The sequence below is a fragment of the Ammodytes marinus genome, assembly GCF_949987685.1.
Source record: "Ammodytes marinus genome assembly, chromosome: 15".
Lineage (NCBI taxonomy): Eukaryota > Metazoa > Chordata > Actinopteri > Uranoscopiformes > Ammodytidae > Ammodytes > Ammodytes marinus.
In genome coordinates, this window is record NC_137219.1 from 23,486,434 (window position 1) to 23,509,582 (window position 23,149).

Genomic DNA, 23,149 nt, shown 5'->3' on the forward strand with positions numbered 1-23,149 from the left:
ACACACACACACACAGACTAAAACAACAACCGTGCTGCACTGCCACCTAGCAGTCAAATCTAAAACACTCGGGTGGAATGATTTTTCAGGTTACTGCTCTATGCACTGTGACAGGAGAATGTGTGAAAAATCATTGTATTTAAAATGTAAATCAACCCTTCTCGTTGCTGCGGACTATAATAATGAAGCTCTCTTCTTCCTTTCTTCACCTATTTCTCTCAAAATTGGCTCCTGTAGCTTTCTGTCTTTCACACAGACACACACACGCAGGCAGGCAGTGGTAATTAAGTGCGCTGAAAAGATCTAGAGGGCAACAATGCGACTATTGTGACGCCTAGTTTGTGTGTGTGAGGACCACTCTCTCTCTCCCACACCGGTCATGCTGTGTGGGTGTAGGTAGAACGGAGGTGTGTGGGCCTGTTTTTTTCTTTTTTGTATGTTACATTTTTGCCAGTCGATCAGTGACAGCTGCCCTGGGGAAACAGTCGATAGAAAATGTTTGGGCACTTAGTCTCTGTTGTCATGTGTCAGATAGAGGAGATTAGGGCCTCACCCGGCTGCACATGGGCTGATAAATCACCAGGATTTGCAAAGGGTGAAAATGCCACACATGTGTATAGGCCTATCCCCCGCAGGTGGTTAGCACAGTGCATCGGAAGAGAGTGGTCAGATAATAAACAAAGGTGTTGCTTTTTGTTAACATTGTTAAGACACATATCACCCTCGGCTTCACAGTTTTACTGTCAGGCTGTGAAGGGGAAACAAGCAGAAAATGATATAAACCCCTTAAGGTATAAACAGCATTAACTAAAATACCATGCAATCCAATCAATTCATAGTGAATCAATTTAATTAGGACCTACACCCCTCAATGCCATATAGGTCTACCACTGATTATCATATCTAAACTATAGCATAGCAAACATATACATCCACAAGCTAATTTAAACGGGATACATTCATTATTAGCCACTGTTGTGTAGCTGGCTCATCAACCTGCTCCGCAGCCGGTACGATGCTTTCCCCATCTCCCCTCTGATGCGCTGACAGTCTGTGTCTCTCCGGCGTGATCGGCGTCATTTACACGTCTTTAACACTTCTTCCCTTCAAAGGGGAATCATGTCATGTCCGTAGCTAATTGATTACGTTTTTTTTTTGTGGTTTGGAGTATTTTCTGCGTTTTTTACAAGTTTATTTTATGATTTTCGAATTACCCTTGCCTAGAGCATGTCATGTGATGCCTTTTAGCGGATCAGATGGAGATGGAGCCGTCTTGCTCAGACCTGCGCAATTATGACACACGTCTTGCTGAGCGCACAGCATTTTTGCAGCATTTTTGCTGTACGCTCAGCAAGACGTGCGTCATAATTGCACAGGTCTGAGCAAGACGGCTTCTTCTCAAACAAGGCTATTGTCAGAAATGTGCATTAGCCAATGAGGTTGCGTTCCTAGCATTAAATTCCTCCTCACACTTTCACGATTGGTTACTGATACAAAGGAAATTACCATATTTGGATCCGTTAACATTGTGCTTGAGAGACAGAGCTTTCCATCGGTACCATGTTTTTTTGGGTTTAGAATGCTCACTTTTGGCAAACTTAGCAGCAAAATACAGACGCAAGCAGATAAGGTTTAGTACAATACACACTTAAAACGTAAATTTTGGACCTTTTATTTATACTAGTATGAAAGAAGACATGCTATGCAAGCTTAATAGTCAAATCAAAATAGATTATATTGCCTGCCGTGTCTCGCCTTAAAGCTAATGTCGCTACGAGCCCCTACATGTGTTTCTTGACCAATCGTTTGCTCGGTGACTCGCCCTTTTCAAACTGTGAAATTAAGCACAGGTTTTTTTTTCTGCTCTAAATACAACAGTGCTTTTGAAGAGCAGCGCATGAAGTGAACATGGCTGCCTTATAGTGAACTAATGATGACCTACGACCATATTCATACAAAACAATCAAATCAAGAGTGCAAAAATCCAGATTACGTTTGGTGATGTTACTGAATTTTTTAAAGTTTATATAATGAGAACTCAACCTGTCCTAAATAAAACCATTATGAACATACAAGTTAATAAAAACATCCCATCTGGACTTTTCGCAAGGAATTAATTAGAAGGATATTTTTGTTGTAAACAAATTACAAGATATTCAACTTCTTGAATCACTATGGAAATATGAACCTGCTTGCAGACGGTCGGTCTAGGTTGAGATAACCTAGGCCAGACAAACCTCTTTAACATTTCACTATGTTCATGTTACCCAGATGTGTCCTTACAGTAGGGGAAGGTGGGGTGATTTGTGCATTTTGGAAGTTGCAAAACCCCTTGTTTCTAGAAAACCGTGGAAGAAATTGGAAATGTGACCACATATTTAAGAAGAGCCATCCATTTGACTCATCCTGTAAAGAAGGGAGACACAAGGAATAAGATATAAGCACATTTAAACTCAAAAAACTGTGTTTTGCCTTTCAAAGTAAAATTTCCATGATCAAGGTTTTTTGATTATTGTGTCTGAACAATTATAGACACGTTTGAAAACATTTGACACATGTTTTAGTGCTTTGGTATGCTACACTTTGAGTCTATATAGTTAGCACAATGTCAACCCTAAATTGCTGCATCATGCCTATTATCCAAAATTCTGGGGATGGGGTGATTTGTGCGCAAGGGCCTGGGTGAGTTATAAGTAAGTAAGTAAGTAAAATGTATTTATAAAAGCACATTTATGACAGTTTGCACTGTCCAAAGTGCTGTACATAGTGCATTCAGTAGGTAAACAATGAAGGTAAAATAACAATAACCAAAATAAAAGACGTAAAGCCCATACATCCACATAAACACAGATAGTAGTGCAGAGGTAAGTAAGTAGTGCAGAGGTTAATGGGGAGGAAACACCAGGGTGTACATATGGGTTTTGAGCCTTGATTTAAAGGCAGTAATGTAGGGGGAATCACATTTGTCAGGTGGCAGTTGGTTCCACAAGCACGGAGCAACTAGTGCAAAGTACATTTCTGAGAGTTGTGCCAGTGGCATGGCTGTATACGCTGGTCACCAAAAGAAAGTGATTGTCTACAGTAGCTCAGAAGAGAGTGACATCTCAATTCCACTTAACGACACCACTGATGAGAGTTCAGATGGCCAGAAAGATGATGATGGTGACTTTGTCATTGTGACACAATGACGCACAAATCACCCCACTACGTGGGGTGATTTGTGCGACAAGACAACTTTTTTTCCGAAAGCTATATTTCTTAAACAGTTTATTCCAGATCCAAAGTTTTTATTGCCAGGGATGCACAACATCCTGAAATATATGTACATATTTGAGTTGGAGACTTAACTGTCAAGGCCTCACTTTAAAATCACTTTGAGTAAAAAGTTGCACAAATCACCCCACCTTCCCCTATATTCCTCAGCAAAACAGGTGACTGAGCTTACAGGTAAAAACCTCATGTTTGTTCAGAAAGTAAATGGGAGGCTGAGGTCACCCTGCCATGGGGACATCGCAAATGTTAGACGTCACGTCTAGAAATGGAACAACTTTTTGAATGGCCAACGGTGATGAATGATTGGAAACATATAACCAGGGATAAAACATTACCCATATTGGAGGAAACCACCACAGGGAAAATAACATTAACAAAAGAAAGTTAGAACATCCTGGGGAGACCAACTAAAACCACATAGAATAAAGACTGAAGACCATAATCTAAGGGGCTGTTTATACGACAACACAAAATGGTGCATACCACCCTCAAACATGCGCATTGCGTTTGGAGATAAATAGGCATGTGCCGTCTTTGTAGGTCCATGTGCGCCAGTTGGAAAACAACAATAACAATGGCGGATCACCGAGCTGTATTCGTTGTCCTGTCGCTGATGAGTTTGTTATCGCGCCTACAATCGCTCCTACAACAAAATATAGAATTGCTGCACCAATGCTGTGATCAGCGGAGACGGATTGTACACATGGGCCACATTCTCAATCCACCTATATGTCGGAGGAGGGCAACGAAAAGGCGCTTTTGGACAAGACCTGGGAGAACAAGCCAGTGGTGGGATAACTTTGTGGATGGCATTGTTGACGACAGTGAATGGATGGAAAACTTTTGAATGTCCAAGGCCAGACTCGTTGCTCTGAGCGAAGAACTTCGTCCTTACATCGAGGGGGAAACTACAAACATGAGAACACCAGTTGGAGTCCTTAAAAAGATGGCGTGCACATTGTATTATTTAAGCGACGAAGGAAGACTACGCAAAACTGCTAATGCGTTCGGCTTGGCGCGACCGACTGTGTCTCTTATTGTAAGGGAAACGTGTGCAGCCATCTACGTCCACCTTGGTCCAAAATACATCAAGCTGCTTTTTACTGAGCCCGAGGCCGAGGTGCTAGTGTCCGGATTTGAACGTGCTCATGGTATGCCTCAGTGTTTAGGAGCCGTTGATGGGACACACATCAAAAGAAAGCAGCCATCTAATGACTCTATGAACTACACAAAGTTAAGCAATATTGTATATTAACCAACAGTATAGGCCTACGTGCACATGAAATCCATTGAAGTTAGTATTTTTTTTAATGTAATCTAATATAATAGGACATTATATCTTAAAGAAATAGTACTTAAAGAAATATCAGTGATTTTAAGTACATTTTCCCTGATTACTTATTTTCACTCAGGTAACATTTAAGTATTTCTACTCTATACTTGTAAAATCATATTGACAGGTGCCTTTTAATTTTTCTATTATCTCTACCATTTCAGAATTGTGGTTTTCCAGTACTTTACAATTCCAGGACAGTAAACATGACGTGGTTTATGAAGGCAGTTGATAATTTTTTGTAGGTCAGGTTATTGTTGCAGGTGTAATTAATGCTCTGCAGTTTTCTTTTATTTAACACCTGGTATATATCAGTGGTTAAGATACATCTGTGTGGAGGGTGAAAAAATTTACCAACTTGTTCCAAATTTTTTATTGAAAGAATAACTTTTTACAAAGAAGCATCTGCAGCATCAGGCTCTAAATATATATTTTCTTAAACTGTGAAAAATAGTTACACTTTTACTTTACAACAGTGCATATTCAATGTATCACAATGCCATCACAGTAAACAAAGAGGTAGTTTCAAGTTTAAAAAAGTGTCAGTGCACCAGCCAATGGAGTTTACATTGACTGGTCAGAGTTGTCAGAGTCCTGGAGTATACAGTCTTACAGGTTCACAACATCATCATATTCTTGCATTAGTGTGCGTCTGTACGAATATTGCGTTGGTGTGGTGGGATTAGTGCGAGTGGGTGCCGGTGTGTACGGTGCAGGCTTGTACGAGCCAGGTGGGTGGTACTTAAGTGTTTGCAACAGCCAGTGAGGAAGTCCTCTCCCATGGGTGTGTCCAGCGCCATGACAAAATGCAGCGGGGGGTTGTGGCTGGGCCATAAGTTGCCTCAGTAGAGCAAAGCCGTCGTTGATGGTGCTTGAAATGGTGGCAACATTGTCCGCTATTCTGTTGAACCTCTCTGTGTTGTTCCTCTCAGACTCCTTAAGAAGGTCCACCATCTGTCTCTTTATTTGGAGGTCCTCCAGCACAGCTGGATCGGTGTGGATTTTCCTCTTGAGCCTGTCCCCTCTGTGGCTGTTGAGCTTTGCCTGGAAAGAAGCACAGTCAAAACATTTTCATTAAATACTGTACCACACTTCCATGTATTGCGATCAACAACTTTAACCACATGTGTAAACTAATGATAACAAAATAAACTAAACTTTAAAGGCCTACTTCACCGGTTGGAATATGAAGGTGTATTGAACTCGGAGATCCTATGAAGTATAAATGTGCAAAGAAAATTGAAATCGGATCATCCTAGCCTGAGAAAAGGCAGAAAGAGTGTTTTATGGTCTCACTGTCTAACCCTACATTTCTCTTTCTGTGACATCACAGAAATGATGAAATTATCCGATTTCAATTTTTTTTGCACATTTATACTTCATAGGATCTCCGAGTTCAATACACCTTCATATTCCAACCGGTGAAGTAGGCCTTTAAGGTTCATAGCGGTCATATTGTACGGGGAGTTGTATAAGAGATGCATGAAAGCACCAGCGTTAGCATACAGTATAAAAAAATACCTAAAATATGTGATGCTAAACAGTAATGAACAAACTTACTTGGAGCAAATGTCTTCGTGTCCTCACTTCTTCCTGTGGTAAACTGCAGCCAACAGCCTCAGCGTTTGAGGTCGATGGAGAAGACACAGGCGAATCTGGAGTGGGTGATGAACACCGAGTGCTGGAAGCCGATGTGTTGTCCGAGCTGACCTGAAGATCGGCCGTTTCAATGCCGGACGCTATGGAGCGTGTTGCAGGCGAACCACCCCACAACTCCTCGCACAGCTCGAAGAAAAGTAAAACGACACATCCATTACTACTCCATCGACCAGAGTCAACTGCCTTATATTTGCCACGGATGGCCTTTAGCTTAGACGTTAGCTGGACTTATGAAATGGTCCCTTTGTCGTGGGGGAAGTCTTTCTCTCCAGCCACTTCGTCCGGCGGATACTGCGCCAAAAAGGACGCCAAAATGTCCAAATACTTAGACTGGCACGATTCCCAGTCAGTGTTCTCTTGCCATTTCGTTGTCGTATAGTCCAGGTCGCCATGTTTGTTGTTGTTTTTCACAGAGCTGATAAAAAGAAGCGTTTTTGCGCAGGCGTGCCTTTTTATTAAATTGTGTCTGAACGGGGTTTTTTTTTAAACCAAAAATGGGAAAACTGTCACATTTTCACCGTGTAAAGGGCCCCTAAGTGTGAAGCAGTAAGTGGTGGGTTGATCTGGCGTTTTGAATTAATTCCAATACACAGCCATTCTTTTGGTCAGTACTTTGATGCTTTGAAATATTTGTCTTAAGACACACAGCATGTGTTTTCTTTCTATGAAAGCCTAACCACAGGGGGCATTTGATCATGAAGTATGGTTGAAGTATTCCTTTAATGCGACAGATACATCTTTAAGTAAACAAGTGACATTTCTAAGTTAAGTCATATAATATATATAACGTGACTCCGATTTTTGAGCATGTATATAAGAGCATCACTGGACAGCTGTGGATGGAAGCACTCAGAGCATTTTTTTTTCTTGGCACTGGATATATTCTCCCTGCTTGTGAGGAGCACTTCTAAACTGTCTGAGTATGTGCCAGCCATTTGGACAGGTGCCTAAAGTGGCAGTGTGCCTTTTCCAGCCCCCACCCTCGGGCCTCTCCTGTATTTGATATGCTACATTAGTCACCTCACAGTCAGCCCGAGCTTAGGAACCCAACCTGTCCTTACAGTGTTCTGACAAGGCCTTCTTCCTCAGGGCTGGTAAACACGTCTTGCTTGTTAGTTGCGGCTTATTTTCAGGAAGGTATGTGCGCTCGTATAGTGCTTTCCTTCTGTCGTAATTTATGAATTATTTTATTTCAGTGGGGGAAAAAGTTTATCGTTCCCAAGTCTGTGCCTGTGCTTTCTCTTATCACACCAAAGTGTTCCTTTGAAACCTGAGGGGAATGCACCTAGTTAGTCAAGAGCAACATGGAGATAGTACACTGCTATACTGCTTTCAAGACACAGGGGGACTTTTTTTTCTTCTGTGCCCCAGCTCAATGTGGATTTTGGGGTGTGTGTGGGTGTGTTCAGCTAAATGTTGACATGTGAAAGTTACTATCGCTTCTGTGGCTCAGCTGTGTATAGCTAGTCATCCTTTAATGGAAGGGTTCAAGCCAAGCTCCAAATGCTAAAGTGTAATTGGCGAGAAGTTCAATACCAGGTTGTTTTCCACGGTGTTCAGGCTAAATGAATCGGAGGCAAATCCCCCAATTGCATGTATGGACTTAACATGAAACAACTGCCTGAAGCGCCTGCAATGGTAATGGTAAATGGACTTGTATAGCACTATATCTCCGTTTACCACAGACCCAAAGCGCTTTACATTGTTTTTTTGTACACATTCACCCAGTCACACACACATTCATACACCGATAGCAGCAGCTACCACGCAGGGTAGGCTTAGCACTAGGGTGCTAAGCTAACTAAGCTAACTATCGGGAGCAATTCGGGGTTCAGTGTCTTGCCCAGGGACACTTCGACATGTGGCGGGGAGACGGGGGATCGAACCTCCGACCCTGCACACCAGAGGCGAACTCCCTACCTACTTCGCCACTGCCGCCCCTGCATTTTGTCTGAACACGCTTATGCCTAGTCAAGTCAAGTCAAGTCAAGTTTATTTATAAAGCACATTTAAAACGACAGCAGCCGACCAAAGTGCTGTACAGGCAGAATAAGATAAAAAACATAGGCAAGACAGAGACAAAATCACACCGAGGGAAAAAAAAAGAAAAACACGCATAAAATCATTAAAAACTAAATTTAAAAATGAAATAGAAATATCAATAAGAAAGTCAGAAAATATGCCATAATCAAGGGGGGAATGCCAGGGAGAGGAGGTGTGTTTTCAGTGACGATTTGAAAATGTCAACAGACTGTAATGATTTAATGTGGATGGGGAGGTTGTTCCAAAGTCTGGGGGCAGCTGCGGCAAAGGCCCTATCACCTCGGGTCTTAAGTCTGGTTTTCGGAACCTTGAGCAGCAGTTGGTCGGAGGAACGTAGGGATCTGGAAGGGGTATGCAGCTATAGGAGCTCACTGAGGTAAGGGGGGGCCAGGCCATTCAGGGCTTTAAAGACAATTAAGAGAAGTTTAAAATCGATTCTGAAGCTGACAGGCAGCCAGTGAAGTGAGGCTAAAATGGGTGTGATGTGGTCGTGTTTTTTTCTTGCCGGAGAGAAGACGAGCGGCTGAATTCTGTACTAGTTGGAGACGACTGAGGGAGGAGTGATCCAGGCCGAAATATAAGGAGTTACAGTAATCTAATTTGGATGTGATGAAGGCATGTGTAGCTGTTTCTAGATCGGATTTAAAAAGATATGGTTTGATTTTGGCCAGGAGGCGGAGCTGGAAAAAGCTGGCTTTGACAACAGTGCTGATCTGTTTATCCAGTTTAAAATTCTGGTCGAAGATAAAACCTAAATTCCTACCATGAGTATGAATATTAGGACCCAAGGGGCTGAGGATGTTGGCTGTGCAGGCTGTGGATGAGGTGTTGCCTTTAAACAGGATGATCTCTGTCTTTGAGTCATTTAATTTAAGGAAGTTGTTGTTCATCCAAGCCTTAACATCACCCAGGCAGTTTAAAAATACTTGTATTGGATCGTTGCTAGTGGATTTTAATGGAAGATAAATTTGGACATCGTCTGCATAAAAGTGGAAGGAGATTTTATGATTTTGGATAATGCCACCAAGGGGCAACATGTACAAAAGGAATAGAATGGGGCCAAGGATGGAGCCTTGGGGGACTCCACAGGTCAGAGGGGCTGTATCAGAATAAATGTCACCCAACTGCACCGAAAAACTTCGGTCAGTGAGGTAGGACGAGAGCCAGCGGAGGGCGGAGCCAGTGATGGCTATACTATGCCTAGTATATCTATACCACCCTCAAGTATGAATATGGATTGCCCCATTCTGTGTGGCCTTTTGAAGTTATGTATGTTATATAAGAAGCTAAGATAAGCAAATTAATTCATCATCCATTGCCTCTCACATCTTTAAGTCAAACATACTTTCTGCTGTTTTTTCTTAGATTATCCTCACTGTCTTCCAGGCTCCATGTTGCTGTCTTGCTACGTGTGCTTCAGTATAGTTTTGCAATGTTCTCTCTTTCTCTCACTCTCTCTCTCTCTCTCTCATACTTCTATATTTGCGAGGACTTTCATTGACACAATGCATTCCCCAGCCCCTAACCTAAAACCTCACCCCAGACCTAACTTAATTTCCAATTAAAACCATGTAACCCGGGGGGCGCCCTTAGCTCAGTTGGTAGGGCGTCCCCCCCATGGGCCTCGGCCAGCAGTGGACCCGGGTCGATTCCAGCCCGCGGTCGTTCTCTGCATGTCACTCCCCTCTCTGCCCCATTTCAACTGTCTCTACACTATCAATAAAGCATAAAAATACCCAAAAATATCTAAAAATTAAATTAAAAAAAAAACATATGTAAGCCCTCAGACAGCCCTTTGAAGAAGTGAGGACCAGGCAAATTTCCACACTTTCCAAAAATGTCCTCACTCTGATGGTTGGTACTCACAAAGATAGTGTGAGGGTAGAAGTACACAGACACATACACTCACACTCCCTGTAATGCTCAGCTCATGCATCACCTGCACACCAATTAGACTTGAGGCCCCACGTGGCTTAAATTCAGGACTGGAACCCAGCGGGAAGATATATTCCCTCGCTCCTTCTCTAGAGAGAGAGGGAGAGAGAGAGAGAGAGAGAAACTTCACAGACAGCGGAGGGGTTTCTCTCTCTGCAGACCCCGGGGGTTGGTGCGCGACATGGGGCCCTGCTTTGTCCTCACAGTTTAGTCGGCCAAGAACATGTGCTCGAAAGCCTTTTCTCTTCATTTTTCTTCTTCTTCTTTTGAAGACTGCACTGTTATGTCTGATCTAGGAGACCATCCCACCAATCCTTGAGAGTGAAAGCACAGTGATTGAAGTGGCTTGTGTGAAGAGGATGGCCCCATGTTAAAGGCTGATGAAGTAATCTCCAGTGGCACTCGTGCACCTGGGCTCGAAAAAAATAACTATTGAGACATTTTAGGTTTGGTTACAATTGAGCCTAATCTCAATGGTTAATGGCTTGGGAAACACAGGCCTATATGTTACAATGTTATTATGATATGTTATGTTGTTGTGAGTATAATAATAAATAAATAATAGTTCATAAAACAATGTGCTGTGTTTTCAAGGTATCTTGATACTGTTAGCCATCGATTAGCAACATGTGCTAGGTCAGGCCACTCATGGTAAAATTAAACAAAACTATTCAAATCCACATGGTGCAAATTCAACAGTTTGAGACTTCATTGTATCACCATGTGAGCCGTTCACTATGAAATAAGTAGCCTAGTGCAGAGTGAGGCACATATTTATGTTATCTCCTCTTTCTTCACACGCTGGCAGAGATTATCATTAGATAATAAGAGGTAAAATTCACTTTAAGAAAAGGAAAATTTTTCTCTTATCCGAAGGCCCAAAAAACTTGAAAACGAGCTCTAAAGATTGAAACTTTCAAATTCAAATTCAGCAACTACAACACATCTCAAACTCCAGCTTTACGCCAAGACACTGTTTGGCCAGCATGCTATTTCTTTTGTTCCTATATATTTTCTTCAAACATTCAACACCAAAACATCAATTAAACCCTTCCAAAAGGGGACTAGTTTCCATAGCATTTTGGGTCTTACGGTTGTAAAATATTGCTCATAGGAGGGAAAATAAAATATTTAATTTATATTCAAATACTGTTTGTTGATTATATAATGAATGAGTATGCTGAATAAGTCTACAGGTTGGAACAAGAGTTTTTAACCATGTTAGAATATTTCTGTATCCTTGGCTAAAATGTGTATGCATCTGTCTTGATGGAATTTTGCAATTACAGCTCAATGAAGCCATTGCAATACGATTGCATCAATGATCAATGCAATCAAATCAGTGAAAGCTCTGATGCAGTATATATTGGCCTCCTGGAAATAAGTTGACTAATGTGAGCAAGCTCAAAGAGGAGCTCAAAGAAAAAGACAGCTTTCTCAGAAGGGTTGGTGAGAAAAAGGTGGGCCCAAACAAGAGTGCATGAAGATACCTGCTGGCTCACAGGGATAAGGAGCTCAACCAGAGGTGGAAGAAGACAGTGCAGGAGATGCAAGAGCGAGAAAGAGAGAGAGAGAGAGAGACATGTCTGCTATGTGGTACACGGCTCAAAAAAGGAAAGACTAGTCAGTTCCATGAGCCCCTCAGAAAGAACGAGCAGCTTCAGGAGCGCTGTCTCGGCTCATCTCTGGAATTGTTTCCAAAAGCTTTTTTCACCTTCAGAATAAGCTTTTGGAAGTCAAATAAAACATTTATTTTGACTTTCTCAACTGCAGATAAACGGTTAAAAAAGGGGCAGAAAGAGAAATGACTGACTGAACAAATCTCAGCACTTCATGATAGTATTGCTGGATTGGATTTTAAAAGCTGTATATAGTTTACTTTTTGAGCTATGGTCTTGTCCAAATGGTTCCCCTGGTACTTGGTTAATCCGAATATTGACTTTGTATTACTAATGTTAACTATCTCTCAGTTTCCAACAATTACCTCTATCACATTACAAACGTGACTCCGATTTTTGGGCATGTATATAAGAGCATCACTGGACAGCTGTGGATGGAAGCACTCAGAGCATTTTTTTTCTTGGCACTGGATATATTCTCCCTGCTTGTGAGGAGCACTTCTAAACTGTCTGAGTATGTGCCAGCCATTTGGACAGGTGCCTTAAGTGGCAGCGTGCCTTTTCCAGCCCCCACCCTCGGGCCTCTCCTGTATTTGATATGCTACATTAGTCACCTCACAGTCAGCCCGAGCTTAGGGACCCAACCTGTCATTACAGTTTTCTGACAAGGCCTTCTTCCTCAGGGCTGGTAAACACGTCTTGCATGTTAGTTGCGGCTTCTTTTCAGGAAGGTATGTGCGCTCGTATTGTGCTTTCCTTCTGACGTAATTTATGAATTATTTTATTTCAGTGGGGGAAAAAAAGTTTATCGTTCCCAACTTTCGCAGAGCGAGAGTCTGTGCCTGTGCTTTCTCTTATCACACCAAAGTGTTCCTTTGAAACCTGAGGGGAATGCACCTAGTTAGTTAAGAGCAACATGGAGATATTATATCGCTATACTGCTTTCAAGACACAGGGAGACTTTTTTTCCGTCTGTGCCCCAATTTAAACTGCCGTGAATAATGGATGTTTATCAAAAAATCTATAGCTATGGCTGGGGATATACAGTATGTTGCATGTTTCTGATACAAATTTACATAATTGAACGATTCATATTATTGATGATATAATGCGGGCTTACTTGGTATTCTGTATTCATAGGGCACTTTTTAAAGAGACATTCATCCGATGCCCTACAGACATAAGCACAGAAAGAAGTCTTTAATAAGGTCTTCAAAATCAATACTGAGAAGCCCTGAAAAAATACATACCCAACTGGACCATTTACTCTGCAGTGCATGGTGTGAAAAGGTCTGTCAGTGCTCTACCTCTAATCTTTAAGGTTTTTATGAAATCAACCCCCCTTATTTTTATTTATTATCAGCATTTCTATATAAATGGCCATTCAATATTACATTGTGTGATTGCCTCTCTATACCGAAGTTTATAGTTATGACCAGGATTCCAATTGCCTTGACATAGGCACAAGGGATTCGCAAGAAATGATGCGTGACTTGTGTAATCCAGTGTTTCTGGTTGTAATTTAGTAGCGGTCCCTCTGTTCACTATTCAGAGATGCTGGATAACACTGAAAGCACTCAACTGGAGAAACATATGGTGACTTTTATAGTGAAACAAATTAGGTTATTTTCTAGATATTATAAAAGATAACTTTTCCACTGTTAAAAAATGGACAGAAAAATAAGGCAGTCTCAGCTGTTTGGAGGTGCTTCAGGCCAACAATGCTACTTGCAATATCTGCAAAGCCAATACATTTAATTAAAGTCAAAGCTCGAGCAAGGTTTGAGCCCTTAATTATGATATTGGACAGTACAGGTATTGGCTGATATGCAACACCCTCATTGCTTCTATGATAAGAGAATGTACCAGTTGTATGCCTGTATTTCCTCTTCTGTCTATTAGCAATGCTTAGTGACAAGCTTTACCACATACTGACACATCTAAGATATTTTTTTGTTATCTTGCATAATAATAAATAAATAGTAGTCAACATTACATTCTTGTTGTTTTTCAAAATGCCGTTTATATTTCTGTGGATACCGAAATATCTCTTATTTTAATTGGCAACAACCTAAGGGATAATGAGCGCCACACAAACAATGCATCAACGTGTGTCATTAACAGATTCTTGATTGGATTGTTGCAACTCACAACTATGTAAACATTTCTTTTTTCTATTATGTCTGAGGGTTTTTGTGTTTTTTTCTCCCGGCAAGGATTTAGCATTATTTGTCATGTGACTCACCATTTTAAAATCTAAATGGTAGGATGGCCTAGAGGACAGGGGGTCGACCTATAACAATGAAGTTGGTGGTTTGATACCCGGCACCAGACAGGAAGTTGATATTTGTAAAACTAGTGGTGGCTGATATTACATGTACGGTGCCCACTATCTCAACCATTGTGTCCTTGAGCAAGGGACTTAACACCAAACTGCTCAAGGGAGGCCATACTATGGCTGACCCAGGGCCCCTCCGAAGTGTGGTATCTTGAGAGGGGATATGCAAAGGATGAATTTCGATGTACCTTGTTTATTTGACAAATAAAGAAACTTGACCTAACTTAACCTTAATGCTTTTTCTGAAAACAAGAGGATTTTGAAGCAAATTTTGACATGAGCGAATTTCATCGCAAAGTATTTTTCAGGAGCCAAATTACATAAAGTAAAACTATAATACGGAGATGCGGAAAAGGAAATAGAAATTATTTTCCAGCACCCTGTAATCCGTGAGTGAAAGCAGAAACGCCTCTAAAGTGAGCGAAGGATGAGTTATCCATGGTGAAATAAGAGAAGGCCAGAGGACAATGCTTGAAGAGACAAGAAAAATGAATTCAGTCCATTTCACAAGGTACTTATAGACAAAGTGCTTGAGACGGTGGTGTCTGTACTGAAGTGAGAGTGACACCGCTTCACTTCTCTTCAGGCGAGGACAAACACAACAGAGGTTACCATCATCATGCATGCTCAGACTTACACTCAGTCTGAGCCTCCTGCACAATTTGTCAGTGTGTCCAGCTTATCTTTGGATGCATCATGAATACACATCAGAGGATGTTACTGTTCATTTCTCGAGTCTGAACCGATCTCTGTAGAGTCACCTTTGCTCCACACTGGATGAAGACTTACTTTCCTCTGCTCGCCTGACCGTGCGGCTAGTTCCCCCTCTGTATCATCATCTTAACTGTTTAGTTCTGTACATTCTATAATAAGAGAAAACAAAGTAACAAAACTCAACGGAATTTTTCAAAACATTTAATTTATAGCTTTTTGCCTCACTCTCTGGCTCAAGAAAAGGTGACAGAAACCGTTCCTATAACTGTGGGTGCCTTTTTATATCATCTCATCCAGGTTAGCTTAGCTCAAACACTGGTAGTCAAGGGGGGGCTTTAGCCTGCCTCTGCTGGAATATCAAAACCATAAAAACATCACGCCCCTGTGTGTTGGTTGGGACTTGTTTATTGGGGACGTTATGTTCCACTTGTATATCTATGTATTTTTTGTTGTTGTGTTGTTTGTTTGCTTTATTAGATAGATCTGGAAAGACAGAGATGCAATGAAAAATGATTCCCTGTCTTTCCAGCAGACACGGACAGTCTAACAAGTAGCTTCTACTGACTGGTTAGCTCTGACTACCAGCTTTATGTTTCTGTCTGTTCTAGACTGCACGGCTATCAGTCAGTCTCCCCCATGTTCCCTGACCCTCTGCATCATGAACTACATGGCCAATAAGCTTTCCACAGCCACATTCAAACATTTGATAGTATGATTATGCTCATAATCATGCTTACAAAGGAGATTACCTGACTTATAATGTGTTAAAATAGGTTAACTCCACTGTTCATCTTCCACCTGGGGTACCATTACAGACTGGGTTCAAAATGTGTGGCTGTATTTCTCAAAGTATCATTGTTTAAAGAAAGCAATATACAAATCTGTAGAAGTGATTTTAATGAATGCCTTGATGACAGGTTTCACTTAAAATATTGAAAGGTCCCAGATGTACCAAGATGAAAATGAGTAATTAGTGCAGTGAGGTCTGTCCCCTTATTGAGCTAGTCAACTGCTGAATGTGGCATAATGCCCGTGTTCTCATCTGGACCACGGCCAGATACTGACACATCCCCAATAAGGCAGCACACCCATCTTCTACTCCTCAGCCATTGTCATTCTCCCAGATGGCTGCAATGCACCATTTGGACAATGGGTTCTAAATCAAGCAACTTTCTTAAACTTTTCCTCAAACGTTCTCTGGGGGATATGTGATGGCTTTAAAGTACTTCATGATCTCCTTCTATACGTACAGTATATCTTCATGTGGTGCTATGGTACTGCTGCTGCCCCTTATTGTCTTAATTTCTGCAATGCACTACTTTGCAACTTGGTACAGAAGAGTATGGAGTTTCGGGAACATCCATTATTTAAATGTATGTTAATTAAAATTCTGTGCATGCTTTTGCAATTTACAGGGACTTGGGATTCGTCAACATATGCATGCATATAGGGCTACTCCCCTATCAAATCTTAACATACCAAATAGCTTCATAACATTATGAATGTTTTATGATTAAGATGCAATGTCTGACACTCTCTCTGTTGTTGTAGAATTCATGAGTCTTTTCATAAGGGAACGTAGCCTGCCGCCGTTGGATATTCATCGAGTTAAAAGCTTTTGCAAGGACATGCAGCATGTGGATGACAATGTCACTCACACCCAGCAGAAGCGAAACAGCAATTTTGTGGCTTGTGAACAGAAAAACAGCTCTAGTTCCTCAACAAACTTGGATTGCTTTATAGCATTCACAGAAATATTTTATAGGACTGGTGATGGAAGCTAGTAACATATGACCACAAAATCAAAAGGCAACCACGGAGATTTGGATCAAACGAGACATTTGTATTATTTTTCTTTCAAATTAAGACGTGTTAACAACACAAAGTTCATACTGTGCATCTACTTATTGTGCAGCTCTTGTCCTTGCATTTAAAACAACTGTTTTTCCATATCACTGTCTTTGCCTCCTGTATAAGCAACCAAGCTAAACTAATGAATGTCTGCGTTTGCTAACACAATGTTAGCAACATTGTTAGATCGGAGAGCTTCATTTTTCCTATTGCATAAATATTTATTGAACAATCTATCTTTAAATTATGGACATGCAGCAGATGTCTTTTATTTCAATCAGGATGTACAGTATGTTTAATACATTTGCAAAACTATGATGAAGCCCAGAATAAACCTTACCCACACTAAGAGTAGAAATTCTACTGTAGAATAATTACTTAAAGGGGACATATTATGAAAAACAAAACATTGCAGGTGTTTGGGCACCCTTTTAGGTTATTGGGGTCTCTACCAGCACACACAAGCTTCAAAAAAACAAATGTGTCAGTTTCTTCAGGGATGCTTTTTTAGAAAAAAGGGGGATTTGAAGGTTTCTTCCAAAAAACACAGACTGGTGACGAAACCGGTCGGTTTTCATTACCATAAATACTCCCACGGGAAAGCTTTCCAGAAACTCGGTAGTTGATTGGCAAATCAAGACGCCCCGTTGGTAATCACACACAGCTGAGCCTCCACTCGCTCATGCAACAACAGAGGAGAAGCAAGCTGCAGTGTTAGCTCATCCTCAAGCTACCATCACACCCCAGCCTCGAAGCAGACCGGGGCTGAATGGATTTTTTGTTTGGCTATGCCCAGCAAAGGTTGGCAATCTAGTGTGATCTGCTGTTATACTGGAGTGTGGAGGAGATTGTGCCTGGAAGACAGAGAGACACCATCTCTCCTCTGGAAATGTAAGTAGTCCTATTTAAAAACAAATCTGTCCGTTTATGAGTTCAATGTGTGTAATGTGCTTTAATTTATCCCTCCTATAATAACCAACGCCGACTGAAACGAGAGAATGTCTCTGGGTTAAGTAGTTAGCGTTAGCGTCCGTTAGCGTTAGCGTCCGTTAGCTTGTATGCTAACGGTTAGATCTGTGAGTCTGTCCGTGACAGCCCGTGTGAAAAACAGACGGTGAAACTGTACGGTGTGTTGGAAACTGAAGAGTATTTGTTTGTTGTTGACAGTGTGTAGTTATGGAAGCAGTCGTGGTACATGCAGCAGTAGGCCTATTACATCTCTAGTGTAATGTACACTATAACAGACAGGAATACTGTAATTTGCCTCTGCTGCTGTTTGTTTCCTGTCCATTATATTTCAAAAAGCACACAGTATCACTCAGAACTCGTTGCTTCTTGAGCAAGGGTTATACTGAATCTATTAGTAGCCTATCTTATTTAATAATGGAAGAAAAAATATATTTATTAGTTTGTATCTTTGCCATAACTACAGATGTATGATGTATGCTATGTAGGCTACATGATGTAACATTGATTGTGCCATGTTTTACAGATGAGTGACCTGACGGAGCGTTGACCCACAAGGACCGTCACACTATCTGTTCCATCAGAGGACTGTTCACTGGATGGAACAGGTGGTCTTCTTCAGGGCCCACCAGCAACAACTGGACAGTTACATACAATATGGCTTTGCTTCTGTTTGAATTATGTACACTTTATATTTCCATTTCACTGGCTATGAATAAACTGCTTTATTTTTAAGTATGGTTTTGGTCATTTTAAAATGTAATGATACTGTTTCAAAGAAAAAATCTTCAGAGAGATAAAGGGTTGAATTAAAAAACGTATAAGTCAATGCATGTAGATCGGTCTGAAAACTAGTCCAACATCCTGACTATGAAAATGTGAGTTTCAAGTAATCCTTTACTACACGAAGCAAACAGTGACAGTAAGCAACACAATACATGTTTTAACAGTAAAACTTTATTATAAATGAGTGATCACAATACAAATGATACATTACCTACTAGATATTGAAAGGGTGTCAGATAATTTGCAGCTCTGACTGTAATTGTTTCTATATATTTTTTTTTTACAAAAGATAATGTCTTTCCAGTGGATCTTGACATGATACATTCCGTTCCTGCCACGTTACTGTACATTTACAGCATGGCATCACAACCAAAGCTTTTTCACTCCACTGGGTTGTAGATCATTCCCCAGTTTAACCTGTAGAGACATACATAAAATGTTGTATGTTACAAGTTTAGAGAGTTTATTCATAAATACTTAGCTCATATTCTGTTACTGACTGTGACATATTTAAACTGTATTTACCTGAGGATAATGTCAGGGAAACCAGAAATCTTGATGCAATTTTCACAGTTTTCAGCTCAGACTCCTGCCTGACCAGGTTCAGTTGTAAAGCTTTTGGTTTAGAAGTGATAAGTGTGCTGATATTTGCTGTAGAAATGAAGGTAAACATGGTAACATCGATCTCCATGCTGCATTGGCCAAAAGTAAACAAAACTGACAGCTGGGCGTGTGCCATGCCCATATAGGTAGGTATAGAGTAAATGAGCAGGGCGGTGCATGCACGTCCATGTAGATAGGAGGGGGGTAGATGTCAAAACCAAATTTTTTAGGGAGAGGCCAAAAAAGGCCTGAAAAGGCAATGAAGAAATGGGCATTGGTAGAAAACTAATGGGCTTTTTGTACAATAGACCATTAAAACCTTTTCTAGTAGACCTCGGAAATACACATTTAAACCCGAGTTTTTGCATAATATGTCCCCTTTAATATAATGGCACTGCATTTTAAATGAGTGTCTATCTCATTACAATCTCATAAATCATCACAAGTGTGAGAGTTCCCAAGCTTGTATATCTTTGGTCATAAAAGTATCCAATCAAAGTGTTGGACAAAAATACAAATTTCCATCGGATGGCATAGGTAGATTAAAAGTTGGGAGACCGGCAAATGTATTATAGTTCCTCCTGATGGGGCCATCGATGAATGTGTAGTACATAGTTGTTAAAAGACATTTCACAAAAACTACACAAGTGTGAACCTCATTACATAAAAATAAATTGTACACTTTGTTGTCATAAATCCGCTCATTACCACTTGGCAATGAAAGCTATGAAATCTCCCAGCTTTGCAGTAATTTGCTATTTACAAGAAACCTGCACGGGAAATCCATACAAATGAATATAAATCAGCCAAGCACTTCAAGCAACTAGAATAAGATGCCAATATTCTTTTGTATTCCAAATCTGAAATCGGTGGGCGGTGAGTCATTATCGCTGATGTGCATGTACGGCACGCGAGCCCCTTTGAGTTTCATTAGCGTAACAAAATTACATTTACCGCTGTCAGCTGAAACTTTATTTACCCCATTAATTAGCTTATTTTTTCTCATTCTCACTTCTTCAGTTCAGGGCCATATTCTGCTCACTCCATATGGCATTTTATGCTGACATCACACCTCCAACTTGTGGCTGTGCATAAATTACGACCAAATCAATAATTCCCTCTACCTTTGCTTGGTCTTGTCGCATTTTTCAAAACAAATGTGCTCGGCTTGGCTTAGCTTGGCCCGTCAGCTCAGCGTGGAAGGGGTTTGCTTTTCAAATCCAGCAGGGCTACTCGTCAGTGGGTGTGGATTCAACTGATGATGCACTGGCTTCTGGTGCGTATGTGTGTCTATTAAATATTTGAACACTAAGTGTAGCCTACATTGCTTAACTGTCTGTGAGCCAAATAAAGCATTAATTAAAAATGACGCGCCGCCCTGAGATGATTAAGTTAAAGCACTGACCTAGTTTGCCATTCATAGGACACAGGCCCTATACATAACATACATGGTTTATAGTTAAAGTATAGTTTAAAACCACATGCAAAATGTTAGCGTGCCAATGGCGTTTCCATTCATAGGTTAGCATTAAGCTAGCTGACTTTTCTTCTTTTGTTAGCCCTCGTTATTTGGCACATGTCATTGCAGTAGTTATACAGGGCATTATTTGGGCTTCTATGACAAACTGAGTGGAATACTTACATTTTTAAACATTTATTATTATTTGGGATGTAGGCCTATGGTTCCTCTGACTTAGCAGCGAAGGCTAATCACAGAGGGTCGGGGCTCATTGAACAATGACGCTGATTCGTTAGCCCATTTAAGGGCATGGCTTGCCCGCTTCGGCCCCACTCAAAAGAAAGTCCATCCTGAAAGTGGCTCAGCGTGGCTCGACGCAGTAAAAGTGGTTATGGAAAACAATATCAGTGCTGCACAGCCAAAAGTGCCAATAGAAAAATGCCATTGCAAGACTGCCTTAATTCATCTATGATGACGATTCAGTTTGGTTACATAAAATATGGATTAATATTCCAGGCTAAGATATGTTGATTGACAGTATCAGTTGCTATATCGCTGTCACATATAGCAGAACCATAGCAATCTGTTGAAAGGAGATAGGAGTCTGTCCATATGGTATCAATATGGATGACTCAACACTATTCTGGCATGTCTTCGGCTCGCCCTGTCTTTGATGGCAGTCCTACAGCTCCCTTGTACATGCATGGTAAATTAGTTTGAATTCAAATCAAGAGACGCATCCAATGGTCTGTCAAGTCCCATAATCGTTTCTCACTGTGATGATTAGAACTAGAGCGGGGAGAAGGGAGGACTGCTAATTATGCACAAACACATTCTCTACGTGTTCTCCGGTCAGGAACCATGGATTTCTAGTACACAGGAGCTCTACATTTAGATTCAAGATTCAAGATGGTTTATTTTGTCATTGTACCAAAACAACGATAATCTGTTTACAGTTATACCCCACCAAGAGACATTGAGTGACAATAAACAAACATGGGAGACGGGGGGATACACTGAAGAGTCGGCAGCGTGCGCCCCATAAAGTAGGAAGGATAAAGAGAACATCAGGGAAAGACAGGTTAAAAAAATGCTTCACTCATACTAGCTCCTTGGTAGGTGCAAGTGTGTGATTAGTACAAAAACCACCTTGGCATAGTAAGCAACAACAAGATAACGCCACAGACAAATAGACACGTCGATAAGCACAGAGGAATGGGTAGGGTTCATGAGACGGTAGGTGTCACAACTCAGGCGCTAGGGGGCGTACGCAGCCGGCAGGCGCCCCGCCCGCAGCTGTCCGCGCTGCGACGGGAGGGAGAGGGGGAGGATTCAGGAAGGCTAGATAGGTCGGGAAGTGTGTGCTATGTGTTTACGTGTGTGTGTGTGTGTGTGTGTGTGTGTGTGTGTGTGTGTGTGTGTGTGTGTGTGTGTGTGTGTGTGTGTGTGTGTTCCATGAAGCTATCTCTGTCCAGACGTAGTGGCAGTCTGCAGCCTTGGAGACGACCTCGTGGCCCGGTCACAGATAGAGTTCACAGGAGAGTAGGTGAGGGACTGTGGGGGTAGAGCGTCTCTTTACATAAACATCCCTTTTTTCTTTTTTACAAGTTCAATGCAGTTTAATGAGTCTTCTTTTATGGATGTAAAAAATTGTTCAACTCGGGGCGAACCAACTAACCTGTGCGAGCCGATATGTCGCATTTGTTTGAAATTATACAACACCTGAACTCCTCCTCCTGTTGCCTTGATATTCTGCCCACAGGCTTCTTTAAAACTGTCTTTAACTGCATGGCCTCAGATTTCCTAGAAATTGTCAACATGTCCCTTGGCACTGGTGTATTCCCACAGGCCCTGAAAACAGCAGTCATCAAGCCACTCCTAAAAAAGAAAAATCTATATACATCACTCGTGAACAATTATAGGCCCATATCGAACCTTCCATTTTTAAGCAAGATAATTGAAAAAGCTGTTTATCAACAGCTAAACAACAACCTAGCAATGAACAACTGCTTTGATTTCTTCCAGTCAGGTTTTTGAGAACACCACAGCACTGAGACCGCTCTGGTTAAGGTCCTCAATGACATCCATCTAAACACAGACAGTGGCAAAAGTTCTGTATTAGTTTTACTGGATCTCAGTGCTGCGTTCGACACAGTTGACCACAACATATTACTAGATCGACTTGGAAAATGGATTGGACTTTCTGGAACTGTGCTAAACTGGTTTAAATCCTACTTAAAGGACAGAGACTACTATGTGTCAATAGGCAATTCCACATCCGAGCGAATACATATTACATGCGGGGTCCCCCAAGGTTCCATTCTTGGGCCTCTTCTGTTTAACATATACATGCTCCCGCTAGGTCAGATTATGAACAAGAACAAATTATGTTACCATAATTATGCAGACAACACACACATTTACATAACCATATCACCAGGAGACTATAATCCGATTCAAGCACTAAGTAAGTGCATTGAACAAATCAATGACTGGATGTGCCAAAATTTTCTTCAATTGAACAAAGACAAAACTGAAGTTATTGTCTTTGGTGCCAAAGATGAACAATT